Source organism: Corvus moneduloides, chromosome Z, assembly GCF_009650955.1.
Source record: "Corvus moneduloides isolate bCorMon1 chromosome Z, bCorMon1.pri, whole genome shotgun sequence".
Lineage (NCBI taxonomy): Eukaryota > Metazoa > Chordata > Aves > Passeriformes > Corvidae > Corvus > Corvus moneduloides.
This window is the reverse complement of record NC_045511.1, coordinates 13020255-13044430: the sequence shown is the minus strand read 5'-3', so window position 1 is coordinate 13044430 and position 24176 is coordinate 13020255. Positions and strand designations below refer to the sequence as shown.

The following is a 24176-nucleotide window of genomic DNA, read 5'->3' as shown; positions in this document are numbered from 1 at the left end:
ACACACTTCATTGAGTGCTAAAATATAAGACTTGAACTTATGAAGAAAGAACAAGCTAGGCAATTTTTAAATATGTTATATGTGAAAACAACTCAAAGTAGCTTTCATATCAATTTGACCCATTATCAAAATTTTCTTAGCAAAATGCCTGATAAAACCTCAGGACATAAGCAGTCCTCTGAGCACTTGTGAAAGAAAACAGGGGTAAGAAGCCTCTGCAAAGGGAAAATACAATACATAACTTAATTTGGAGAGATAGAAAGAAAGATAAAGTGTTCAATGACTGAGAAAATCCCACTAGCAAATGAACAACTAGCAAACATAGTCAAGAATAATGTTTTAGGTATTCCTGTGGGGAGCAGGGAGTTGGACTTGGTGAGCCTTATGGGTCCCCTCCAACTCAAGACATTCTACGATTCTATGAAATCGTGTCAAGCCTTTTCTATAAAGTACCAGGACTTGCAGATGAGGATGCAGCAGATAATTCCATGTTTCCAGACACTATACAGGCTTTAGACAAATGTCCCATAAGACATCCTCTTCAACAGCTTACAGAAGCTTTTTTTGACTCTCTTAACATAGAAAGGATAACTTGTTGGAAATCCATATCCAGAGTGTGCTTGTTTATATTCAGCTGTCAAAATGGAAGGCAGTATTGAGTGACGCCATGACCTGAATGAAGCCCAGCAGGCATGCATAAAAGTAGAATAGCAGGGGTAATCTACCAACTATACAAATACCATCTACAGAACAGCTGGCTAAGGAGGACCTAGGGGTAAATCAGAAGCTGAAAGTGAGCCAAGACAGGCTTGCTCTTACAGAAGAAGCAAAGACTCAGACTAGGTTATATAAACAGGATATATACCACAAAACAAGTGATGTAATCTGTCTGGTCGGATCAGCACTGATAAAACCACAGGGTGTGCAGGATAGGGCATCCAGTGTGAGGCCCTTCAAGAAAGGCTTAGATCCACTGGGCAAACTCTAATAGAATCACGGGATTTTCAGAAATCTTGGACACATTACCTAGACAGAATATTAAAAAAAAAAAGCCCTGAAAATAAATGTGGTAATAGTGAAGAACATAAACATTACTGTAAAGAGAAAGAGATTGGTTTTCTCTGTACCTGCATCTGCTGCCATCTGCTGATAGAACGATTTTTTATGTACCTGTGCACTGACATTCCCAAATCTCAGGCACACTCCTGTGGTTCCAATCAGACATTTTAAAAACCATTGTAGAAGACAAATTGTGTTTAAGCTTTCATTACTGTAATGAATATACCATACTATAAACCACTCATACCTTCATACTCAACTCCTGCTCAGAACTGTCACATTCCTCAGCATGAGCAAAATGTAGTACATATACGGTGTTCCCAAATTGTCTTTATTTAATGTTTCTTCACTTTCCTTTTAAGACAGCACATCACCCAAAACTTACTAATGTTATTCTTTCTAGCTTCCTTTCATATTCCTCTCTCCTACACAATAATGACCACAAATTCCAGCTAGATAGCTTAAATAACATTTCTTACACAGAAATCTCTCCTGAAATATCTCCGAAAAAATAAGAGTGCTGCTTTCCTGGTGACTGTCCAAGATCTGCTTTCAAAATTAAGCATGAGCAACTAAAACAGAAGTGAAAAATGCAGGGAAATCACAGCATCAAAATAACTTCAACAAAACACCTAGTCAAGTAGATCACCTGTGCAAAAGCAGAACACATTTTAAGGTTGAAAGCCCTTTTGTATCTCAGAGTGGAAATCACACTGAAACTCTTTTTAGGAATAATTCTTAGTGTTAGCTACTGTTTTTTTCCACAAGGGAATGAGAGAGAAATCTGTATCATGAGACCTGAATTACTTTGGTTTACAAAACTGCTGGACTGCCAGTGCCACAGGCATTGATTGATACATTATACATTGGATGCATGGAAAGAATTCTTGAAAAGAAACAGATTAATTACTGCTTTAAAATACTAAGGTCCGAAATGGTTCATATTTCATTAAGTCAGCAAGGAAATTAATGCAGAATTAAAACTGTGTTTTGCCTACTCAGACTAAATTCTTTCCTCCTTAAAATGCCAATCTTAGAAACCGAGATAGATTTGCAAACTGTTTAGATGAAATTTTAATTTTTTTTTAAACTGTTACTCATTTATTGTCCTGATAAGGAACTACAATTATCTGATCTCCACTGCTACCACATTTTAAAGTTTGGTTAACAGATATACAACCAGGTGCTGTGGAAGAATTTGAGATTTCAAATCCTGTATAAACTGCTACTCCTTCTGCTGTCACCAGCAGAGAGTAAAAATTTATCCTCTCACATAATGTAAGTTCAAGAGCACCTATAAGGGCAGGTACATGAGTACAATTCTGCATGTACAGGACCATGATAGAGCCCTGTTTACTGCTTGAGAACATATTCTGTGTTCTTGAGGACAAGAGACTTTAAAGACTTAGAGACAATACCTAAGCGACAAACTAATTGGTTGGATAGTTTTGTATTTAGGAAATAGCCATAAAATCTTCACTGATGTTGCAAAATTCAAGCATTGAAAAATTAGGAAATACCCTCTGCAACCTTGGCTTTCACAATTTCACTGCATTTTTCACACTGAATATCCTGCTCCAACAAATTACATGTTCCTGACCCAAAAAGTTTTTTGAGTTTTTGTTAGGAAAAGATAGCTTCTTCTAGGGTCATTTTAGCAACAGCCAAGCTGATACTCCTACAAAAAAACTCCAGCCCAAGACACTCAGATTTGCACAAAAGTCTAACAATTGGAAAATAAGCTTTTATAAAGTTTTACTGGGAGGTAATGGGAGGTAAATTTATTAATAACAAATATGTAATGTACACACAGCTGCAGGCACAGATGTATATACAGAACTAGTCCAGACTGGCAAAAATACTACAGAAACTTTGTGCCATTCTAACAGCTACAATGCTATTAAAATATGCAAAGGTATAATTTGCAATTTTTAAAAGAATTTGTGAAGCATCCATAACATAAACTTGTACTGTAGGTAGCATCCAGACAACCTGATTTTAATGGCAACACTTAAATTCTTTTGGATATGGTGTAATGCTTTTTTTTTCAATTTAGACCAGTGAGACTTTCATCATGCACCAGTCTGCACAATGCAGTATTCACATTTTTTTTGTAAGGAATTGTACTGTCTTTTCTTCTTCATTTCAAAGTGCTCCCTTTCTCAGGGTACTGCTCTCTCTTTCATGGTGAGTCACTTGGAAGTACTCTAGCAGTGCTGCATCTTGCAAATAACTGAAGGCTTATGCTTCCTCCTTTATTTTGGTGGTCTCTAATTTGGGTGGTCTCTAATTTGCATTTGATTTAAATGTGAAAGCAGTTACTGTATGCTCAACTGATTTTTTTAAGGACACATTTAGTGATTGCCTAAGAAAAGGCTAAAATCACATATCTGCTATCAAGCAGGTCCTGACAAAAAGGATCATGTTCTCCTTCAGACATGAGAACAAGCAATAGCTATTACTAGTCAACAGTAATTGAAGAGAATAGCAGGGCTCATTTGAAGTTTAATTCAGGAGGATCACAGTAGCAGCACTAGTTTCAGTGTGCTGGTCATATTTCTGTCCTCGGAATGACCCTGAAGGGCTCCTGTTCCCCTTCTCAGCATCAATGCAGGCAGTCCCCTGAGGATGGACACTCCCCCACCTTCAAGAGGTTAGAAGGATTAAATAATAGATGCAAGATTTATTTACAGGTAACTGGGATGCTGCAGTGTTACATTTCTATGCCACATAGTTCAAAAGGTCTTGCAAAACACCAGATGATAAGGCTGGGAATGAAAGGAGGCAGTTTAAGCAATTTATCTATAAAGGAAGGAAATAGCTTTTTTGAGGATGAATCACAGTTCCTGTGAAATCAATTGATTCAGCGAGAGCAGCTATTCACTCTGGTAAGGTAACTTTAGTTGTTTGTAGAGGTAGCTCCAGTGTGCATTTACTGATTGAGTAAGTACAATTGAAGTTCATATTCTATTATTTAGAATTATCTCCCTGATTTGGTGAATGAACACACATGCTATCCCTTTAGACCACAAGTCTTACTTTAGACACTGGGCACATATTTGAGGAAAAGAAACACTTCGTTTATCAGTAGAATTCTTTTATACAACTATTCCTCTTCAACTGCACCCATAACACCCAAAGAGACACAGCAAGTCTGAAGTGAAAAGAACTGAGTGAAAATACAGGTAACATTTGTCTGCTCTTTCCATTCTCCTGGCTTTCATTTATGACCACTGCTGCCAGAAAGAGTTTGACAGACATTTTTGGTGTGGCACAGGATGGCAAAAGTAAAGAGAGAAAGAGAGAGATGAAGCAGTCAGTGAGAGAGAGAAAAAGGAAGAACGAGAGAAAAAGAGATCACAGTCCTGGCTCCAGAGCTGACCCAGCTGATGGGGTGTCCAGTGTCCTGGGGCCCACGTGCACCCAGATTGGTGGTGGTGCCTTTTTACAGATAAGTTTTCCCCACCCTGGAGATAAATTTCTCTCTTTCTATGCAAATCAGTTCTCATGAGCAGTTCACTCTTTCCGACCTTTCTGGAAATGGGTCAGGGGCTTTGGGGGTCTTGGGTGGTCCTGATCCCCCGTACAGTCCATGGCCACATCTTGGCCTCATTCCTGCTGTGCTGTGCTGTGTTGTGCTTATCTCCAGGAGCCAGAACAAGGACATTTGTCCCAAAGTGCTGCCCTTGCTGTGTATGTCCCCTTCTGCAGTCACATCCTGTTCTTTCTCACAGCATGTTCTTACCAACAATCTTTGACTGGAATTACCAACAACCTTAGCTGGCTCCACAGCTATCCAGCTATTAGTAGATATGCCTGGATACCTACACATTACCCCCTTTATCTTCTAGGTGTCTACAAACTCAGCATAAAATAGGAAAACAGCTATAATTAAAGAGGAAGAATTTTAAGTTGATCCTAAGTAAGAAGGTCTGAATAGTTCCCAAACCCATGGCTTACAGACTGACTTTTTCTGCTGAAACTTCTAAAATATTTGATCTCTTTGTCTACATAGTCATTGGCATAGAGTTGAGATGCATCTGTAGACATTCAAAGTCATCTGCAATAACATATTACACAATGTCCAAATCAGAGATGCTTAATGAAAGTAAATTAAAGAGCATAACCAAACAGAAGACTATGGGAAGTTATAGAAAGGTAAGTATTGTAAAAAAAATATAGTCACAACACCCAGATTACTGGTGGGTTTAGAAAGATATTTCCATTGCAAAGGGATCATAGCGTTCCATCCCTCTGACTAGAATGCCTAAAATTCCCAGGCCACAAGCAATAAAAGGAAATATCTGAAGGATCCTACAGCAGCACAGACCCTCAGTCTTTGTCTTGCATCACTTGTGTGGGACTTCTACCATTTGTTTAAATGATGTATTTGAATTGCTTCTATTGCAAACATTTGCTGCCCCCAAAGACTCCACAGCTCAGTTCCCATGGCTCTGTGTACTTTAAAAGATGTGTCATGTGTGCAGTATCACATTTCTTTGGCTGCTATAGAAGTGAAAGTACATATCTTTAACAACATTAGAAAATGAAAAAAAGGGATATAAAGCATGATGACTAAACAGCACAGTTTGAAGTTACTTACTGAGGGAGGTTTGGCTAAATTGGTAACTGATGTACCAGTGACTTTCTTTCTGTTTAATATTGATATGAAACACTAATATAATCAAAATAACCCCTTTATCTAGACAGTAGGAGTCCTGCCTATTTGATTTGTGCATTGATTGCAAAACTGTGTCCATTTGTTAAAAAAGAGTCAATGACTGATTAGTATCTTGTTATTTCTGCATTTTCTTCTGCAATGTAATTGTTCCATTACTTTCTGAAGCACATCTTTATCAGTGTTTTTAATGAACAATGGCACTGTGTTATATGTGTCCAAAGAGAGAATAGAAAGCAATCCTTGTGCTATAAAACTAATATTTTGCTGCTTAAATTCCCCATCCAGTCTGTAAAGAGGGGAGCAAAGTGCCCCTCATTTACTAACCTACAGAGGAAGAGAACCAACTGGGATACTGTATTTTGCAAGAAATTAAAACATGAAAGGTGTCAAGCAAGCAAAAGCCAGGGACACTGATAAAACATAAGCATGAAATAGCAAAATAGGATCTGCTTGTGGAAAGTAAAATCGAATCTGCTATGGAAGTAATTCAGCATCTCACACATATACATTGTTATATACCTTCTATAAAAACACACAGAACCCATGTAAGCATAGTCCTATATCCACAAATGCAGGATAAACTTAAAGAGGAATGAGTGGAAAGACAGACGAATGTCCCAATAACATTTTGGCATCACAGCCAGTAGTAACACATGAGAAATAACATGTAAGTGTGCAAAGAAAACCCAATATATTTTGAAGTGCATATACCCAAATAAGCTGACATTAAGCAAAAAGGGCCTGCCTGCATTTTGTGCAGTCCTATTTGCAACCATGCCTGTAAATCTGGACTCAGCACATATGTTAGAGTAGCACATTAAATTCTTTTTCATCTGTTGCAGAGAGCTTTCCCAACGGTTAAGCTCCTAAGAAGGTTTTCAATTATCTAGAAATACATTACCTTGTACTTCATACTATCATTCTGTTACTCCAGTCTCAAGACCATTCAAATCTTTCTCTGTGACTGCAATTAACACCAGGTGCCTCCCAATGCTATGGCAGCGCATACAGGCATTATGGCTCTTGTCTTGAGTTTATGGCCTGAAATTATTATGTAAAAGAGAAAAAAAATAAAATGAGAAATTAGATAAGAACTAAGGCCACTGAGTCTATATGAGTTAACTATAGTTTCATACAACATCTGTAACTTAGCCAAGACATGATCCCAGATCACCAGGGTCTCAGCTAATGCCTAAACTGCAAAACAGTGTTTTGTGGGTGGGAATCATGCTAAGCCAATGAGTCCCCAAGACCATCACTGACATGACAACTTGGCATTTTTTCCTTCTTCTTAATGCTATCAGTGGTAACAATTTTACTTGCAAGAAACATTTGTCATATACAGGCATGATATTGCATTGTTTATATATCAAAGAAATTTTTATGCTCATTCAAGTTATAATGGCAGTGTTTCTCCCTTAGAAGTAGCTCTAGAAATTGACTATATACTGTTAAAATCCTGTCTGACAACAAGAATTTTTGCTTTCCTTGTTTTTCTCTAACATTTATTAATACAATATCTGAGTTGTTCATTCTTGTTAATTTAACTTTTATGACACTGATATGGAATGAAGGGGACATACCACCTTTCAGATACATTAGAGTTGTTGAGTACATACTTATATATTCTAGGCAATTACTCTGAAGTTTGCATTATTTTCTAGGCTTTCCCTGAAAAGCAAATGAGAAACAAGAACCAACCAACCAAAAAAAGCCCCCAGGCTATGAGGTTTGTCCTTTTTATTCTCTCTGGTTTTCCTTTTTTTTTTCATTGTTACATTTTTAAAAGTTTGTTCTTTTAGGTTTTGTAAACTAAGAGAAGAATTTTAAGCTACAAACACAGCAACTGTGCTAAAGGAGTAACCCATCAGTAGCAGCTGCTGTCCTCAGCAAGGCCCTGAGATGCACCAGGAAAAATTACCACTTGGCCAGACACAGATATACTAGCTTACACATGAGCAGTGGAATGCAGAAAACTGGGTCATAAGTGCACTTTTATGTACCCTTTTTCACATCTCCTCCTCTCTTCTCTGTATTTCGTTATGCTAAAGGGTTCTAAAGTGCTGTGAAGAATGTGTCATGCATTGACACTCACAGGTCTTCCAAACATCAGTCTATATTGCCTCCACCCTTCGAGGGGGTCTACAGTTCTTAAGATCTATGTTATCCTAGTTTCGGTCCCATTCCCCTTACCTAAGCAGTCTACCACAGAACAAATGGGTCCATCTTTTGCTCTCCCCTTCCGATTTTATCCATGTTTAGACTTGTAGTCCCTAAGTATACAGCGATAAAAACTAAAAGGGAATAAATTCACGCTCATGGTTTACCATTCACTTTACCGTTACCAGCAACATTCCTTTGTATAAGTCAAATCCATTTTCAGACCTTATCTCTATTCTTTTGTTCCATTCAAACCCATCTTGCTTCCATAGGGAATCTTGTCAGTTTTCTCTTCCTTGACCTTCAGCCCATGGCCCCACCATTACCTGCCATTTTAGGCATCTATCAATTCCCTCTTGGAACTCTGTTCCATGAATTACACTGAACAGAGTGCCTCAAAAAGGTAGACTTTCTCAGCGATGGCACTTTACTGTACTCTCTTCTGTGCTGTGGGCTATATCCTCCTCCAATGTACTTCATGTTGGAATTGGCTCCTGCTGGAGCCCTTGAACAGACACTTTAGTCTCTTAATGTTGCTTAAGACAAACTGAGTGGAAAAGGCTGGGTAGTTTCTGCTGGGTGTGGTGCACTGAGGCAGCTGTCAATTACCAGTGTCACAGCAAGAAGTAGGATAATATACCAAATGCAAGAAGGGGAAGGGAGGCAAGCAGGAAGGGAGTGGGGATTAAGGGACATGGCACATCTTGGTTTCCTAGCTTTCATAAGGAACTGCAGCCTAAATATTTTCTTTATCTGTCTTGCTAAGCATTTATCAGCTCCATTTCTTGTCAGTTCCCTGTCCATAATATTGTACTCTGTGTGTGTGTGTGTGTGTATCCCATGCACCACCCCCAATTCAGTGCTCCATTCTCCTTGCCCATCTGCCCCCTGCAAGCCAACATTCCAGTTCCCATGCTTTCCCTGGGTCAGTCCTTTTCTCCACTGCATTCCAGTCAGGTATCTCCTGCCCCAGCACTGCCTGCACAGCTGGGGTGCAGGATAGACCCTGCTTCTCCCAGCAGCTGCTTGCCTGGAGCAGAGCTGGCCCACAAGCAGCTGGGAGTGACTGTGCTGAGAGAAGTTTTGTGCCTTGGCTACTGCACAGCACGCACAGCTGTGTTTTCAGAGTGACGTGTAGAGGCTGGCCAGCGCGAGAGGCCGTCTCCATCCATCTCGAGATTAAGGTGCTGAACTCTTCTGAAGTCTTGCAGCATATTCCAAGTGAAGTAATTCAAAGCGTAACTTGGCTGTGTGTGGGTGGAGCTCCATGGGAATAGCTATAAGCACTCTGCCAAGCTGCAAATACCATAGTAAAGAGATGGCAGGGCTGTTCAAAGAAGAGGTTGATGGATATCTTTCTTAATTTGAAAGTTTTCTTCTATCTGAATGGAAGAATTACATACAAAAACATGCCTCCAAATGCCCAATTAAAACAGAAATTCAGTCTGAAATGTGAGTAAAACCTTGAAAGATTTATAAGCAACCAATGATAGATTCCTAAAAAAAAGTCAGAGCTTTCATAAAAGACTGCTACCAGCCCTAACTTTAATTATTGTTGTATATGTACAGCTACAGATCCATGTGTTCTGCTCCTAGTTTATACAAGTTACAGCTTATTTCTTGCAAGTTCAAGGAAGTGGGTCTTGTGGAATTATCTGATAGGAGAAAATAATTTCACAGGAATTAGTTTAGGCAGTACATTCAGACAAGTAAGAAAAAAAGCAACAGCAACAAAAAACAACAAAGAAACAAAATCCACTAAAAAAAACCCAACGACAGTCATGATGTTTTAAACAACAGTCAAATTCACAGCAGAAGTCAAGCTTATCAGCACTTTAAATGGGACAATATGATGTAAGTGTGTGGGCAAACAGGAAGTTTTTGAGATTATGAGATTATCAAAGACTTGAAATGCAAGGATAAGAACTGTAGACCAGGGACAGAAGTTAGTTTATGATATTATTCCACAAGGTAAGCAATGCAGTCAGATGGTAGACTAGAAATATTTCATTAATTGCTTCAGAAACTGTAAGGGGCTATAATTTATGTACTTAAAAGGCTCATTTTCTGCTAAAGAAATTTATCTTAAAGCACTTTATAGTTTACATTTACAACATACATTAGAGCTAAATGTATACCATACATTTAGACTTCCTTAAAATCAGACCTTCCTCTAATTTTTAATAGCTGAAGGTTACCTCACTCTTGAACCTCTTGTTAATACAGGTTTGTTTATCCTTAGAGATTGAGTTAATGGCAACTTAACACCAATGACAATATTTTTTGGATAGGCATAAATGAAAGGAGGATTCCACTGATATATCTCTAAAGCTTTGGATAAGACAATTAGAAGCAAAATAAAGTAAGGCCAATGTCAACTAATTCTGGAAATCTCTGCCAAATTGTTTTCACTTCTGAATGTTTCTTTTCTTACCATTCTGGGAGAGCTGTACATCAGCATGGCATGAAGTCACTCTGTGGAACTGAGTGAATAACTGATCCTTCAGTTCACCTAATAAAGAGCTAGATAATTTGTTGCCTAAAATAAGAGGCTGCCCCTTGCTTTCATGTGTTTTGTCTCTTTTCAGTTAAATGTAGGAAAATTATTTCAAAACTATAACAAAAATATGAAATATGCTCATAAAAATCTCTATATCAAAATACCTGAAATTATTTATTGAGTTGGACAAGTTTTCACTGAGATTAATTTCTCACTTACACTTCATTTTCTAATTTTTCCAACCTCTATCCATTTGTTCACTTCTGTTTTAGTTTGGTCAAATGATTGATTGTGATTATTTGAAATTATTTAAATTAACTATATTGGGGAAAATGGTAAACAGTAACTTCTTTTGCAGTTTTATGAATTTTGTTTGCCTGTGATAAATGTAGCAGATGCAGTCCAAAACAGCAAAAGAAAACAAGAAAATTCCCAAAGATGCCAAATTACCATAAAACCTTTTATTATATTGATCACCTGAGTTCTGCGTATCTCTCAAAAAAAGAAAAAAATTATGAATGAAGAAAGCTAGCAAAGATCAATAGTAGTAGGCACTGGATCTGAAAAGTAGACAGCACTATATTGCTGAACTAGATTTTTTTGGTGATAAAACTAAAACCTGTATCCTTGTAATGCTGTTGGTCAAGAATTTGATCAGAAAATAAGCATGTATAAGCTAGTCCAATTCTTCATTAATAGAGAAAATTACTATTATCCATTGTGGCCAGAATATAAACACTGTCCAGATTATTTTGCATTCCAATTAAAGAAAAGAAACACGATGGAATGTTGCTGGCTTGTTTGTTTTTTAAGTTGGTTTTATTTTTTTTAACATAATTGATAAGAACTCTCTTTTTATCGACTGTGGTAAGATCAGAATACTTCGGGGAATTCCTTGCTCACAAGCCCAAGGTTGTCTTTCCAGACAGCACACAGAAAAGACGCCTCTTACCCTCTCTGTTTGCTAGTATCTCAGTACATGAATGTTTCCACCATTCCTCCACTCTTTAGATACTTTTAATACATACACACACCTATGTCCTCGTCTTCTCTTTTATAGATATTCTGCAAGACACAGAAAGAACCAAAAATCTCAGACACTGATCTACAAACAGCTGAGTCTTTAGATACTAAAAAGGCAACTCAGTCATCGTCCTTCATCTGCTCACATTGCAAAGCTTGGGAACACTGAGAAGCAGCAAGGGAAGCTGGAGTCAGTATCATATGTTAGCAGCATTTATGCTTCAAAAATTTCTGGCAAACATTTCTTTCCTAATTGGGGAAACCAGCATAGCCTTGTTTACAGATGAATCCAAACCATTCTCCAGGTTTTGTGTTTGGATGATGTGTCACTGTTTCAGCCATCAATCAAAGAACAATAAATGTACTTGTTTCCACATTTTGACTGAGTGGGCAGCAGCTAACATACCTATCAGCTTGAGTGCAGTCTGAAGACTCCTTAGATCAAAAATGCATTCACTAGCAGCCATTCAGCATCTAGCATAACATGCCATATTTTTTCACTAATGAGCTACAAACAAAATCTCATCTGCGTATTTGGCTGTACTGGAAAAGGTAAGAGTCACAGTAAATACCTGACAGAAATGCAGACTCAAACTGATGGGAGTAATTAAAGTGCTCTCCAAAAGAACTTGCTGTGAGAAGGAGAGACCCAGAGGGGCACAAAATATCTGGGGAGAAAATGAAAATATCAAAACAGAAGCACCAGTCTGAGTCTGTCTGAGACCAAACTGATGTTGAGACTGAAGTGACTAAATGGGCTCAGATACCACAGCATGTTCAGCCACACACTTGTAGTTGAATGTCAACAAGTGCCATCACTTGCACCTCGTGCAGAAGCCATGGCACAGCCCAGGACAGAAGCTGGCCTGGCCAGCATGGTGCTTTCTCAAGTGACTGCCCTATCCTTCATCAGGCCACAATTTGATCCAGAAGAAAAGACACAGACTCATAGGTCATAGAATGGTTTGTATGGAAAAGGAGCCTTAAGGATTATCTATTTCCAACCCCCCTGCTCTAAAGTCCAGTCAGGCCAACACAGACGTCACAGGGGACAGTCTGGTGATCGTGGGGGGCACTGAGATTTGTACTTCTTTTGCTCACAGGCTTCATTTAAGGACTGTGGACCCTCTGACACATGGAGGGCATGTTCATGTGTTTGGCTACCTTGATAAATTTTCGCCTGTTCTGTGACCCATGGTGACTGACTGCTGACTGCTGCACTTCAAGCAGGTTTATAACTGGCTTAGTAACATTTTCAAAAATTTGAAAAACAAAGTAACTTCATTCAGGCATGAGTATATTATGTATTATGAATGAAGTTGCTTGAGATCCCTCCTTTTTCCATATTTGATTCATAGTCAGTAGTGCTGTTACACTACATAGACAATATTCAGTTTCTAATATATATACCATGAACAGCCCTATTTTCAGCTGTAAAAAACACAGCATACAAACAATCTGAACTATATTCATGGTTGTTGATTGCCAAATCACTGTGTAAAATACAAAAATTTTTCAAAGCAAGCTACAAAATAGAGGGTAATAAATTGCAATTCCCGCCATAGGAAGATGAACAGAAATCTCTTGAACCAAGACTCAAAGCCAGACACTGTACTTCCTGTCTTTTAGATCTTCTAACATGTAAATCGACCATTACAAAGAGGATTAACCACTAGAAGTGTACAACTGAAGCCCAACATTCAGCCCTGCTCTTTATTCACCACCAGAGCAGACCAGGTGTCCAGAATCCTAATGCTGGGCTCTGCAGTTGGGGTTTATATGATCTGCATACTAAGCACAAGTCACCATTGTATTCTGGCTTTAATTTATTGGTGGCCTTAACAACTGGCTATTTTACTGCTAATTGTACTTTAAATTGCTTGTACAAAATCAAACAGTACTTGGGACTCTAAACACGCACTTTCATGAAGTACAGTTATTTTTTAAAACTGTTTATTTTATCAGAATTAGATTTATGCTCAGAGAAGTAAGGCTTTCTCACAGAAAATTGCCTTTTGGTATTTTAGTTATGTTAATGGCTTAAGCTTTTTTTTTTCTTGAAGGCTTTATAGTATGTACTGTAAATGAGATGATGGTATAAGAAAGCATTTTCAAAAGTTGACAGAATTTAATCAGAGGTATATCTCTGTCATTGCCCTCAGCATTTGAGAATCTCCCCTTTTAGCATTTCTTGCAAAAACAGGACTAGGTATTCTGACAAATTTCATTTTGGAAAACCAGTCTTATTTATCAAAAGTCACCACATGGCTTCAGTTTGTACTTTAAAGTATATCTTGTTATGATGGCTGTGGAACAAAGCTGAGGGCTGGCAGGGAATACAGAGTCCACCTTGCCTGACTGCAGATGTGGATGTTCCTCTGGTACAACCTAGTCTGTATCTTCTGAGAAGCGATTTCCTCTTGGAGAAAACAAATTTAAACTACATGGCTTGTTAAATATTTTGGGATCTGTCTTGCTGAAGTGCACTGTGAAATAATAATAGCTAGCTTCTGTTCCTGAATCTCAGAGCACTTTATGGATCTAGAAAAGATCTCTCTTCTTAGACCATATTAGTAGATGAAGAGACCCTCAGGCTTAAAGGATTTAGGTAACTTATCCTGGGTCACACTAAGCCCCTTGTGCAAAGCTGGTAGCAGACACTGTATGTGTCATTTCCACCCTGTGGTCCAATAACAAGATCATAATTTTTTCAGTAAAAATTGAGGATCATCTTGATCTACACAAAATACAGGAATTGTCACATAACTCAGAAACAAGATCCACTCTAAAGACCATAGGACTGCATGCCTACTCTTCCAGAGTCTGGCTTCATTTTTCCACTTCAAAATATTATCCAGGCAGAGTTGATGGAATTCTTCTATTTCAATGCTTACCAGATGTGCAGTTACCCATGATGAAAGTAAAATTTCTAATGTTACGGGACTGCAAGGTCAGAAAAATATAGTGAGAACTATGGCAGCCAAACAGTACACTCTAGGTTATGTGTGAAAAGTTATTTGGTCCACTCTGTATTTAACCTTGCCAAGCAAGCTTAAGTCCTTCTGCTCTCAGAACATCAAACAATTGTGTTTCCATCCCATGGAGTACAGTCCTCATGTTGTCAGCCATGGAATAACCTGTGATGCTTCCAACAGCAGTGAAGTAGTTTAAAGTGCTTGGAATAAATGAATGAACAAAACCAAAATGAAGACATAAAGTATAATGCTCAAAAAACAAAAACAAACAAAACCCTCAAACAAACAAACAACAAAAAACCCACAAAACCCTGAAATTTTATCTCAAATTCAGATCATAAAAGTAAAATCCTGGTTGCAAGTGCTGCTTTTAAATTAAGAAATTAATTTAAAAATATTTTAGCAGTGTATTTTAATGAAATTCTTAAAAACAGTAAGCCTTGGTTGAAATCTGCAAACATTGGATGGGTTTTAATATATGATAAGCAGTAGATTTAAAATCTCTGTGAAAGATGTAAGCAGTAGTGCACTCTGCTTTTTAACTCCCAGAACACACTGAAATCTCTGTAATTTTCTTGAATGAATGCTCCCCCTGCAGAAGTGCAAACCTGCCCCTCAGCCCCATGGCCTGTGAAGAGTTGTTTCACAATGTGCAGCAACTCAGTGAAGAGTGCAAAGATGGTAACTGGACTGGCTGGTCTTTTCATTCTTTTCCCTTTCAACTTTGGCAAAGACACAAACCTAATAACCCTACTTTTAAGAATAGTGCTGTAAATATTTTCACTGTTCAGAGGAGGGCAAGGGCTTGATGTCATATTTCATTCAAGTAGCATCACTGAGATCATGTGTCAGATTAGCTCAGAGAAACTACTACAAGCCGAAATGCTAACGTGGCAGCAGCAAACACTTCGCAGGCTATGACATACAACTGTTGAATCTTTCAGAATAATTTGAGGGACCTGTTTAGATTGAAGACTGACATAGGATGTGGTTAGTCTATCAACACCTACAGCATTTTCTCTGATTAGAAAGATCTGAGAAGCTGCAAGATGACACTTTAAACTGTGTTACTGGAAAATCTGTGGTAGGCTTGAAAAAAGTTATTGATCCTTCTTTCTTCTATCTCTGCTTTCAAGGCACAGACAACTAAACCATCATTATTTATAAATTCTGGCAAATGTAAATAGAGTCTTGAAACTTTACTGGACCTTAAGTTTTCAAGGTTCTTGATTATTTATCTTTAGAAATGTGATACTGTCATGTGACAGAGGCTTGGCAGAGCTCTACTTTGTGCACATATCTGGAGTTGAATTGAGTCATAAATAATGACCTATGATTCTTTCCCTTATGCTTAATGTATATTGTGACAATTGTGTGTAACTAAAAATGAGGAAAAAAGTCTGGAACAAGGACAGAGTTTTTCAACCTGATTGAAAGATAGTGAGTTGAAACACTGAAAGATTGTGAGCGCTTGATTTTAAAAGTCATATTTATGTATCATGTTTGAGCATTGCACATCAAGAATTTTACCCCTTGTCATCCTGTTCAACAGATTTGAGAAAAAAAAGGTTGGATTATTACCCTGGAAGATATACATATACATATACATATACATATACATATACATATACATATGCATATTTTGATGGTGGTGTCAATTTTCCTGTTCGATGTTCCTTACCTTCAGTCTTAAAATGTTTGAGGTGACTTAGACAATGTGTTTGGATTACTTGCTAATAGTTCAAGTATCTAAGTCATGAGAAAGAATGACACACATGTATCCGTCACTTCCCGTTGAAGGAGAACTAAGAGCTGCTCAAAGAATTGTGAGCAAAGGTGAAGGAGCTCCACTTCTATTTTGTTAAATAATAAGGCACAGAAAGATTGCATTGTTAAAACATTCCCAAATAGCTGTGAATGGTTCATTTTTAAAAAAAAGTCACCTTAAAAAAACCCATTACCATAAGCATACACACCCTCTTACTCTGTTTACTGAAGTCAAAATTTTAGAAGAGGAACGCCTTTTTTCCATAATTCTTCTCATTGTATAAATACTATTTGTGATATGTTGTTTGATAATTTGAAACTTGTTCTTCCACTTACACAGCAAAACCAATACTCGTGACATAAAATAACTGAAGCCATCCATGGTAGAGAACATACAGAAATATTAAGAAACAATCAACCCAAGGTCTTGTCTTGTCCTCTCGCTATGGTTTCTCCATCTATAAAATAAAGAAAAGATAATGAGTTACTGTGTGAAATATTTTCAAATCTGCAGATGGGAATCTCTGCATGGGAACCAGATATTATTTATTATAACTAACATTAGCAATATTGAGTAAAATCTACATTTTGGGAAACTAGCTTACACATAGAACTTTTGCTAATTTAGACACCCTTATAGAGATGCAGATTAAACGTAAATATATATTTATATTTCTTTTCATCCAAGCAGCTGTACAGCAAGTCAGTATTTCACAAACTCATACATACCGTACTTTCCTTTCAGAGTCTAATAGAAGACAGGATTCTGGATGTGTAACAAACAACATTAGACAGTCTGAAAAGACAGGCCTGAAAATTTGAAACCTTAGGGAAAATGCTCATGATAATCTGGATAATGCATGCAACCAGTATATACTTTTTCACTCTACACATGTCCTCTGACATCGCTCTTGGCCTCAAGAATTGAAAATGAGGGTCTAATAAAAGTTTCCAGTTTTCCATAGATAATGTAGCCTTCCAATAGACATGGGTTTAACCGTACTTAAAATATTCCAGGAAAACTCTTTTCATGTGTATTGGGTTTGCATGGCCTGGTTTTTGGTAGCACGGGGGTGGGCTACAGGGGTGGTTTCTCTGAGAAGCTGCCAGAAGCTTCTTCCATGCCCAGCAGAGCCAATCCCTGGTGGCTCCAAAGAGGGAGGTGCTGCTGGCCAAGGCTGGGCTGATTGGAAATGGTGGTAATGTCTGTGTGATAACGTATGTGTGAAGAAATCAACCCAAAAGTTGTGGCGTAGTAGTAATTCTGAGTAGAGAAGAGTGGAATGAGACCAAGTAAGAAGAACAACTCTGCAGTCACCAAGGCCAGTGAGGTAGGAGGGGGAGGAGATGCCCATGGTGAGGCAGCTGTGCCCCTGCAGCCCGGGGATGAGCCCCACCCCAGAGCAGGTGGGTGCCTGAGAGCCCACAGGAGACCCAGGGAGAGGGGCCCAGCTCCCAGGCTGGAGCAGCCTGTCCTTGAAGGACTGCACCGCAGGGAACAGTGACCCACTGCTGCAGCAGTGTGAGGGGGACTGGTGCCCATGGGATGGACTCACATTGCAGCAGTTTGCAGGGAGCTGTTGCTCGTGGGATGGAGCCATGCTGGAGAAATTCATGGAGAACTGTCTCCAGTGGGAGGGACCCCACAGTGCAGCAGGGGAATGACTCCTCTCCCTCACTGGTGAGAGAAGCCCTGGGTGATGAACTGACCGCAACCCTCATTCCCTGTCTCATTGCACTGCTGGAGTAGGAGGTAGAGCTGGGAAGGAGGGAACAGGGTGGGAAAGGTGTTTTTAAGGGCTTATGTTAATTCTCATTATCATCTGATTTTTTTAGTAATAAATTCCCTTCACATCTCTAAGTTGATCCCATTTTGCCCACGATGATATTTGGTGAGTGATCTCTCCTGGTCCTTATCTCAAACCATGAACCATTCGTTAAGTTTTCTCCCCTTTGTCCAGCTGCAGAGAGGAGTGAGAGCAGCTTGGGTGGGGGCCTGGCATCTGGCCAGCATCAACCCAAAATGTTATGTCTTTTCCTTTGTTCAGATATCAAAACTGTTTATTTAGTTCAGCCCACCTTTTATTAGAGGTAATTTTCATTTTTGTATCTGACCTACAGAATAAAATACTGCTTTGCTGTTGTAATGAAGTGAGTAATATTAATCTCTACACCAGAATGTATCTCTTTGTGGGAATGCTAATTTATGAATATTAACATATCATCATTCTTCAGGTTGTTAACATAGTGAATAACAGATTTTCTTGGGGGGGGTGGGGGGGTGTTGGTATTTTGCTTCAGTGTCTTGATTTGACCTATTTGGACAAAAGAAAAGAAGCATCACTTGGGTTATAGGTAATTCACAGTCCATTCTTTTGCCTAATTCTTTCCTCCACAATGACACTAATCCATGGATAGTGCCCCATGAAACTGTGGCCTACGAAAGCAGTGAATAAACCAGAAAATGTATACCCTTTACTGGGACTGGAAGCTATAAATTCCATGAAGAGTCAGCTGTGGGTTTGTTGCAGGTTTCAAGTAGTTGGCTACTGTGCAGGCATGCTCCCTCAGGATCACGTCTGAAACCAAAATATAAATCAAAACATTTTAATTCATTCACAAGGTTTCATCCATTCCGTCTCTTTAAAGATGTCAAAACCACTACCCTTGCCTTAAGCATTTTTAAGCCATTCTATAAATTTACTGAACATACTTCTGTCTGAATGTGCATAAACTATTCTCTTTAAATCAAATGAGAAACTATAAATAACATTAAACCTTATTCGAGATTCAGATTCAATTGCAGATTCAGATTACAGTTAAATTTAGATTTATTTCATTAAGTGCATTAAACATGATTCATGCTTTGTTCTTTCTGAAAAATCAAGACTGTTTTTCCATTTGAGAAGGCAATATTTCTGACTACATAGTTGAAGAACCTACGGCAAAAAACACAATGCAGCTCAAGCATTTCCTGCAAGAATTACCTGTGAACAATAAGATAGTAACAGACTTCTTTGTGATTTCTGATATTAACTGCTCAGTTGTTTATAAAATTACAGATTTCACTGTTATTCTACATCCTTCTAATATTTCTTCACTAGAATAATTTTTATTACTGGTTGGTAGATAAAATACTGCATCATTTCTGGATGGATATCTCTTCTACAGAAATGCCTTTAGGAAACTTCATTAATGTTTGGGGACATATATACTGGGGAAAAATTAGACTGATATGAGTCTTCATATATATATATAAGAATACTTCTTATTACTGTCTTTTTTTTCAAATTTTTCTGATGAACAAAGGAAAAATACATTTCATGTTCCTGTCCAAGCAAACAGTACTTGATGACAAATGTAAAAACTACCTTCCAGATATCTTCCATATCTGCTGCATATTTTGTGATATTGTTTTGTGCAAGCCTGCTTAGAATGAAATAGAAATACAGCAGTTCCCTGCCATTTATTTTACTAGTGGACTGTGCTAGCAAAGCTTAGGAACCAACCTAAACAGAGAACAGCAACATGCTGTCTGAAGCTGTCCTATGGCAGACCAACACTTATTATATAAAATTTCTGCAGGAATTCAGCCAATGGAGTTGGGTTGCCTGCAGCTTCTAAACATGACTGAAAAGCCATAAAAGGCAGGCAAAATTATAGAGGAAACTGAGAAAGGTATGCATCTTCCCTTTATGCTCTGAAGTACAACAAATACCAACAGAAGGGTGGGGATGTCCTCCGGTAAATTTTGCTGCACCAACATTTTAGTAAACAAACAACAGTGACAAGCATTAGAATTTGTGTTCTCCAGCAGTACAAAACCAGTAACTTACACCTACTGCCTATTAGTTATCTAAGTAGTCAATTATTATATTAAAAGTGTTATATTCAGTATAAGTCACTTGTGTGGGTTTTGGGCATCTCCCTGATGGAGTTTTACAGAATTTTATATTGTTATAGAAGGCCTTGAAACCTTGGATAAAAATGGTTGAAGCAATGGGCGAGGAAGGTGTATAGAAAGAGGAAGCTGGTCTTTTTTTGACCAAGTAATAAAGTCGGAAAAAACAAGCAACTGTTATCCTTGTATTTACTTATTTTGAAATTATTTTGAAAGAACTATATTTGTTTCACCCTACTAAATTTGATGATTTTCTCCTTTTAGTTTCCCTTTTAAATAACTGGGCTTTTTCTCAGATCTTAGTTTCAAAACATTAAGGTTGCAAAAGTCTCTCAGATAGAACTAGCTATGGAAAGTCTTGCCTGTGTTCAAATTCTCCAAATTTCTCTTTATAAAACTATTAGTTCTGGCAAGTCAGAGCATGCCTCCCAGTTGTATCCTGACTTTTTTGACTGTAACTTTGTTGCAGTATTCTGCAAATTTCTGTGCAATATCAGCCTCATGTTTGGTTTCTTTAATAGTTTAATATTTAAATTTTACTTTCAGTAGCAGGAGAAAAACAGAGACTGGAGTAATCTCCATATGTAGCACTGGTGCTTGAAATAATAGATCCGTGGAAAAAATACAGTCAGTTTCCCTTTTATCAATGGTATTTACTTCTGAGAGTCATAGCTCTTGTTCCTGGCATACTACAATGATTTGTGGTTTCTTTTAAAACACACTTCCATGCAGACATACTTTGCATTTTTGCTGGTAAAGCAAGCACAAGAATCCACAAAGAGGAATTATAAGGTGCCTGGTTCATACATCTCTTCCATTTCACAAAGACCATCCAAACTGAGCAGTTCCACATCTCCCTTCCAGCCCCAGCATATCAGAAAGATGAGGGAGGATGTATTGTGTCTGGTTTTCTTTTCTTTCTTTTTTTTTTTTTTTGATTCAAATGAACACTGCTTGTTTCATAATGAGTGTTATTTTAACACATTACATCTTTGATATAATAAAAACCCGGGCATGAAGTCCAGCTAAATTACTAAGAAAATACTAGACCTTTTTAGTTGTTTTTCATGTTGATAAAAATTGCAGCTTCTGAATGAGAAATTCGGAATTCTCAAGGAGAAGAAAAAAAAAAAAGGAAAAATCGTTCATGGAAGCATGCGGGCTTATGTACCCTGTGACCCAGCAAAAAGGAAGAACAAAATCACGAAGCGGGTTCGAATAACTTTTATTTTCCTCTGTGCACTGGTGCATTACAAATGGGCCTGAATGCAATTCCAGAGAAAAGCAACAGCAGAAAGTGTGGGGGAGTTGTAGAATACCTGCATCTTCGACTTCAATAAAATGAGACCCATCACTTGTAACTGAATCCAGTTCAACGGAAACCTCTGTTTATTTTTATGTGCCACTTATGGATGGTGAGTACTCACAGGTTTTGGGTTGTTTTAAATGCTCCCTTTGCTCTCTGGTAGTGACAGGAACTGCCCACAGGGCTGCTGTTGATGTGCTCTACCTCTTCCAACTTTTAGTCATATAATTCACTTGTTTACAATTACTATGGCAACGCTGACTGCTATGGCAACACTTAATAAACTGACACTACGAAAGAAAAGATAAAAGAAAAGAAAAGAGGAAAGGAATAAAAGAGAACACATCTTGCGCTAAATTGCAGGAGGATAAAACATTTTTACTTCAGCTCGCTTGTTGCAGGACCAGATTCCAATCCCCTTTCTCACTCAGTAAGTGAAGGCACAGACCTGATTAAAGAGAAAAAAGCTAACAGAATGAATCAGACTATCCTAATTTACCCCATGAGGTTAAGTTTCCCACTTCCGCAGAGCTCTTTTTAATTCTCACTATACTGCTGACAAAAAAAGCGCTTCTTTTAAACAGACCTTAATTTAAAATCTGTCACCATCACTGTTTTTACAAGTTACATGAATCATTCACGTTGTAAGTACCAGATAATTCTTAGTGTATTTAGCTTCAAAAAACTTCTGTACAGACAGTCTAATGAGCTGGGCAAATATTTTGCAGAGGGAAGACTGAGATACAGAAACCTCACTTAGAGATACAGACATTCAATGCATGTAGTGTCATGAATTGCAGTTGAGAGCAAAAGCATGATACCATCTTATGCTTGGTCCTAGCCATGGCAAAGGTGAAAAAAGAAGTAATTGCCTTATAGGTTCAGAAATGCTCTATAAGAGCGTTCAAGTTATCTTAAATCCTAAGTTAAAAGACATGAAACCCAAATCTATTACAGGAATATTTTGTCACTACTATGTTCAGTCTCAGAAGGCTCAAAACAACCTGAATATGTTATTTTTGTTCATAAATAAAGAGATACCAGCATGGCCATATTTATAAATATTCTAAGTTTCAATTTAGGCTTTAAGTTTCAAATTAAATTCCAGGTCACAGGGTGGAAAATAGTATTCTACTCATTTGAAAAATTGACACCTCTTAACAGGTTATATCTGGTTTTTGGACTGAAGATTTTTCAACCTAAATAGGCATTTCTGACTTTATGTTTTTTATACTTTATGTAGAAGTGAGTCAACATCCTTATTAGGTTAACAGAATCCTAAGTTCAGAAGAGAAGGGTGCAGATTCAGCCTGAGTAAGAAGACAGTTCGAGGACAGAGCACCGCATGAAAACTGGAAGGTGTGACCTTTCTGAGAGCACACAGTATCTCTGTGAACATCTTAAGGGTGTCCATGAAGTAATGGGATACTACAGCTTCCTGCATGGGCAGGAGTTTTGTAACGCTTAGAAGATAGGCTGTAACATGAAAGGCAGACTTTAGGTAAGTAGAGCAGAGGTTCTTAGACATCAGTGTGACAGAAGGGAAAGTACCTTAACTCTGAAACCCTCCTCCAGAGAGTCAGCAATGTATGACCTCTCTGGTATACAGCTAGTGGGGTTTTTAATCTGCCAAACCAAGAACCAAGATCTGCCAAAACAAAAGCCAAGAAAAGGCAACTTTTTCTCTTCTCATAATCATTTTCAAGAAGTCTCTATCTGCAGAATAAGCAGCCCAGGAGTATCTGTTCCTAAAAGTAATTAATGCAACTATTAAAAGTATCTGTTTTGCTAGTGTGTTATTTTTATGTTCCAACCCCAGCCAATATCCAAGCCACACAGCCATGCACTCACTTCCCCCCAGCAGCATGATGGTGAAGAAAATTGGACGGGTGAAAGTAAGAAAACTCACAGATTAAGATAAAGGCAGTTTAATAGGAGATGCAAAAGCTGCGCACGTAAGCAAAGCAAAGTAAGGAATTAATTCACTGCTTCCCATGGGCAGGCAGATGTTCAGTCAACCCCAGGAAAACTGGGTTCCATCACATGTAATGGTGACTTGTAATGGTGACAAATGCCAAGTGTCCCCCGCTTCCTTCTTCTTCCCCCAGCTTTGTATTCTGAAGATGACACCACATGGTATGGAATGTCCTTGCGGTCACTTGTGGTCAGCCATCCCGGCTGTATCTCTCCCCAAACAAACTTCTTGTGCTTCGTCAGCCTGGTGGGGTGATGTGAGAAGAGGCCTTGCCCTTGTGCAAGCACTTCTCAACAATAACAAAACCATCCTTGAATTATCAGCATTTATTTCAGCCCAAATCTAAACCACAGAGCCATAGAAGATGCTACGGGAGAAATTAACTTTCACCCAGTCAAAAACAGCACAATTATTTAGTAAATCTCAGTCATCTTCTGTGGAAAGAAGAAGCCATTGCGAAGTAAAGAAAGTAAGCAATTTAACTACTCACAATCACAATTAACAATATTTGGCAATGGAATTATAAAATATAAGGAGTCACAGAATTACTAGCAAATACCCAGCTTGCAGAATGCTTGATTTGCATACAAATGCCGATGTAAGGTATTCACATCAAATTTTCATTTTTTTTTCAAAGCACTGTGACTAAGAAGATAATTTTCTATATAAGTATATTTGTAAACAGGAGTCTAAACTCAGAATTTATGTCTAACACACAGGGAAGCCTTTTATTCCACATAGTTTTATAATATACTGTTAACAACCAAACAAACCAATGAAAATGTAGCTGAGAAAGTAATATATTCAGCAAGGAAAATCAGATAATCTT

General features: G+C 38.1%; 1 long non-coding RNA gene across 2 annotated transcripts in view; it reads right to left on the bottom strand.

The window, feature by feature from the left end:
- Positions 1 to 6397: 6397 nt before the first annotated feature.
- Positions 6398 to 24176, bottom strand: part of LOC116437885 — a 93900-nt gene continuing 76121 nt past the window's right edge. The window contains exons 7-9 of one of the 2 annotated variants that reach the window (XR_004237520.1): positions 18638 to 18744; positions 16502 to 16623; positions 6398 to 6781 (exon numbers count right to left, since the gene is read on the bottom strand). This is a non-coding gene — a long non-coding RNA (uncharacterized LOC116437885). The remainder of the gene's footprint in view (positions 6782 to 16501; positions 16624 to 18637; positions 18745 to 24176) is intronic. The other variant, XR_004237521.1, reaches the window with a different exon arrangement.